Source organism: Hemitrygon akajei, chromosome 26 (genome assembly GCF_048418815.1).
Source record: "Hemitrygon akajei chromosome 26, sHemAka1.3, whole genome shotgun sequence".
Lineage (NCBI taxonomy): Eukaryota > Metazoa > Chordata > Chondrichthyes > Myliobatiformes > Dasyatidae > Hemitrygon > Hemitrygon akajei.
The window spans coordinates 9,374,041-9,378,814 of NC_133149.1; the positions used below are offsets into that span (position 1 = coordinate 9,374,041).

General features: G+C 45.0%; 1 non-coding gene across 1 annotated transcript; it reads right to left on the reverse strand.

Moving 5' to 3' along the window:
* Positions 1-4,402: 4,402 nt before the first annotated feature.
* On the reverse strand, positions 4,403-4,566 carry LOC140716982 (U1 spliceosomal RNA). The gene has a single exon (XR_012096402.1). It is a non-coding gene; the product is annotated as a U1 spliceosomal RNA (small nuclear RNA).
* Positions 4,567-4,774: the final 208 nt, after the last annotated feature.

Genomic DNA, 4,774 nt, shown 5'->3' on the forward strand with positions numbered 1-4,774 from the left:
CTGTGACCAATCCTGCATTTTTTTCAGAAAGCCACTTTCAGTCTTTTTGGCTGCGGTTAATAAGGGCAAAAAGAAGTTTTCTGTAAACAAATTCAACATTCAAAATTCAACATGAATTTTTCCTTTTATCAGAGCGGAAGGGATGAATGGTATAATTCTGCTTCTATGCCTTATGACTTATGGCTAAATATCTTCTGTCTTATTGTCTAATTCAGAAGAATGAGGGGCAACCTCATTGAAACCCATCAAATAGTGAAAGGCCTTGATAGAGTGGATGTGGAGAGGATGTTTCCTACGGTGGGAGAGTCTAAGACCAGAGAACACAGCCTCAGAATAGAGGGGCATCCTTTAAGAATGGAGAAGAGAAGGAATTTCTTTAGCCAGACAGTGGTGACTCTGTTGAATTCTTTGCAATGGGTGGCTGTGGAGACCAAGTGATTAGGTATATTTAAGGCAGTGGTTGATAGATTCTTGATTGGTCAGGGCATGAAGGGATATGGGAAGAAGGCAGGAGATTGAAGCTGAGAGGGAAAATGGATCAGCCATGGTGAAATGGTGGAGCAGAATCTATGGGCCAAATGGCCTAATTCTGGTCCTATATCTTATGGTCTTATAGTCTAATCCTGCTCCTACACTCAGTGGCCGCTTTATTAGATACCTCCTGGAGCTGTACTGAGTGTATTTCTGTATGTCCGTGGTCTCCTGCTGCTGTAGCCCATCTGCTTCAAAGTTCGATGTGTTGTGCATTCAGAGATGCTCTTCTGCACACCATTGTTGTAGCACGTGGTTATTTGAGTTCCTGTCGCCTTTCTGTCAGCTTGAACCAGTCTGGCCATTCTCCTCTGACCTCTCCCATTAACAAGGCACTTTTGCCCAGAACTGCTGCTCACTGGATTTTTTTTTTTTTCACTGCATTCTCTGTAAATTCTAGAGACCGTTGTATGTGAAAATCCGAGGAGATCAGCAGTTTCTGAGATATTCAAACCACCCTGCCTGGCACCAACAATCATTCCACGGTCAAAATCACTTTGATCATATTTCTTCATCATCCTGATGTTTGGTCTGAACAACAACTGATGCTCTTGACCATGTCCACATGCTTTTATGCATTGAGTTGTTGCCATATGATTGGCTGATTTAATATCTGCACTAATGAGCATGTGTACAGGTGTACCTAATGAGTTCACGGCTGGCATACAGCACATCAAAGAGAAAAATAATGCTGTGGCTGATTGCCTCTCATGACCCGCCATCGATGCCATACACAGCAGGGTTGACTATACTGGCATGGCTGCTGACCAAGCTACCAACCCAGAGGTCCAGGCTTACAGGACAGCAGTCATGGTTCTGTGGTTGGCTGATGTCAAGTTCGGGGCAGCAGGAGTTTCTCTCCTGTGTGATGTCTCAACAGGACGCTCTCGCCCTACAGTACTGTTTTTAACTTCAGCCACAGCCTCTTGCATCCAGGAAGAAAAGCTTCACTGAAACTCGGTGCTTTAAAGTTTGTGTGGCTTGGCCTTAGGGAGAACGTGCAAGCCTGTGTTGTGTGTCAGTGGGCAAGAATTAACTGTCATGTTCAGGCACTATCAGCACCATTAGAGGTCATTGAATGACCATTTGATCACATCAATGTTTCAATGGTGACCTGTTTTGTCTTCTCCCACACCCCCCCCCCCCCACCACCCCATGGTCTCACGCATCTCCTTACCATGGTAGACTGCACAACTTGGAAGCCAGAGGCTGACCTTCTAACATTGATGAAGGCTGCAGATGTGGCTCAGGCGTTCATCAACACTTGGACAGCTCGGTTCAGCACTCCACCTGATATTTCTTCCAACCACAATCCCCAACTGATATTTCTTCAACCATAGTACCCAATTCACATCAGACCTCTGGGCCGCAATGGCCCAGAGCCTCAGTGTTAAATTGTATCACAGCACGGTGTATCACCCACAGTCCAATGGCCTGTGTGAGTGGTTTCACTGCTCCTTAAAGGCTGGACAAATGATGGACAAATGTCGGCACGATCATCTCATGTGGATCGTGCTGGGGCTCAAAATGGCTCCAAAAGAGGACCTGCAGTCTACCCCTGCTGAGCTGGTGTACAGATAGTCACTACGGGTGTCCAGTGATGTTAATCATCATGTCATAACTGCCTGGTCCGCGCCTCAGCAACATTCCACCCTCCTCAGCAAACTCAATAATTTTACAACTATTCCTGCTTCCGATCACGGCATACAGCACTCTTGGGTTCCAGTTGACCTACGTTCTACCTCATTCGCTTTTGTCTGCCATGATACACATCATAAGCCCCTTTATGAAGCCCTTTCCACATTTCGGAATGGGGCAAAAAGACTTTTTTTATAGATAGGAAGGGTAGGAAGACTTTTTATATAGATAGGAAGGGTAAGCTTGAATGTATCTCTGTAGATCTCCTTAACCGGCCCACCAAAACCTGGATAGTTGCAGTACCATACCCCTGCATCATGACATGACCATGTGCATATCAACACACCACTGGGTGAGCCAGAGGCACCTACTGTTGCTCTACATAGTTCAGAAACACCATCATTGAGTTGTGTTCACTTAACAGACGGTGTCTAAATAATCATCAATGTTTGCTGGGAGAAGGCCGGAGAATGAAGCTGAGGAGGGGAAAAAAGGATCAGACATGATTGAATGGTGGAGCAGGCTCGATGGGCCAAATGGCCTAATTCTGCTCCTATGTCTTATGGTCTTATGGAACTCACAACCAGTGTAAGGCAACTGCTTTTGGTTTGTTCAAAATGGAAGTGAAGGGCTGCAGCTTTTGTTAAGCACAGAAAATGATGCTCACATATTTTAGTCACAAAATCCTACACTCTCTTCTCACTGCTGCCATCAGGAAGGAGGTACAGGAGCCTCAGGACTCTCACCACCAGGTTCAGGTGCAGTAATTACCCCTCAACCATCAGGCTCTTGAACCAGAGGGGATAACTTCACTTAACTTCACTTGTCCTATCACTCAACTATTCCCACAACCTATGGCCTCAATTTCAAGGATTCTTCACCTCATGTTCTCAATATTTATTGCTTATTTATTATTATTATTTCTTTCTTTGTATTTGCACAGTTTCTTGTCTTTTGTATATTGGTTGTCAACCCCATTGGTGCAGTCTTTCATGGATTCTATTATGGTTATTGGACTTAAAAACATAGAAACATAGAAAAACCTACAGCACAATACAGGCCCTTTGGCCCACAAAGCTGTACCGAACACATCCTTACCTTAGAAATTATCTAAGTTTACTGATAGCCCTCTATTTTTCTAAGCTCCATCTACCTATCCAGGAGTCTCTTAAAAGACCCTATTGTATCTGCCTCCACCCACCCATTCCATGCTCTCACCACTCACTGTGTAAAAATTTACCCCTGACATCTACTCTGTACCTACTTCCAAGCACTTTAAAACTGTGCCCTCTCGTGCTAGTCATTTCAGCCCAGGGAAAAAGCCTCTGACAATCCACACGATCAATGCCTCTCATCATCTTATACACCTCTATCAGGTCACCTCTCATCCTCTGTCGCTCCAAGGAGAAAAGGCCAAGTTCACTCAATCTAATCTCATAAGGCATGCTCCCCAATCCAGGCAACATCCTTGTAAATCTCCTCTGCACCATTTCTATGGTTTCCACATCCTTCCTGTAGTGAGATGACCAGAACTGAGCACAGTACTCCAAGTGGGGTCTGACCAGGATCTTATACAGCTGCAACATTATCTCTCGGCTCTTAAACTCAATCCCACAATTGATGGAGGCCAATGCACCACATGCCTTCTTAACCACAGAGTCAATCTGCGCAGCTGCTTTGAGTGTCCTATGGACTCAGACCCCAAGATCCCTCTGATCCTCCACACTGCCAAGAGTCTTACCATTAATACTATATTCTGCCATCATATTTGACCTACCAAAATGAACCACTTCAAACTTATTTGGGTTGAACTCCATCTGCCACTTCTCAGCCCAGTTTTGCATCCTATCAATGTCCCGCTGTAACCTCTAACAGCCCTCCACTCTATCCACAACACCCCCATCCTTAGTGTCATCAGTAAATTTACTAACCCATCCCTTCACTTCCTCATACAGGTCATTTATAAAAATCATGAAGAGAAGGGGTCCCAGAACAGATCCCTAAGGCACACCACTGGTCACCGGCCTCCATGCAGAATGTGACCCGTCTACAACCACTCTTTGCCTTCTGTGGGCAAGCCAGTTCTGGATCCACAAAGCAATGTCCCCTCAGATCCCATGTCTCCTTACTTTCTCAATAAGCCTTGCTTGGGGTACCTTACCAAATGCCTTGCTGAAATCCATATACACTACATCTACTGCTCTACCATCATCAATGTGTTTAGTCACATCCTCAAATTAGAGCGCGAACGCAGTCCCCCACTACTACAAATTTTGCAGTCGAGTATCCCGCATTTGAAGACATCGCAGGCATCAGCACTCCCAAAGTGCAATGGGATAGCCTCATCCTGGAAGAACCGCCTTAATGATCATGGTCTCTCCCCTGCCAGGTAAGTATTGCTTATGACTTATTGAGTATGCCTACAAGAAAATGTATCTCAGGGTTGTACATGGTGACATATATGCACTTTGATAATAAATTTACTTTGACTATGACTCTCATAACTTTCCATCAGGTCTCCCCTCAGCTTCCAACACTCCAAAGAAAACAACCCAAGTTTGCCCAACCTCTTCTTGTCCTCTCCAATCCAGGAAGCATCTGGTGA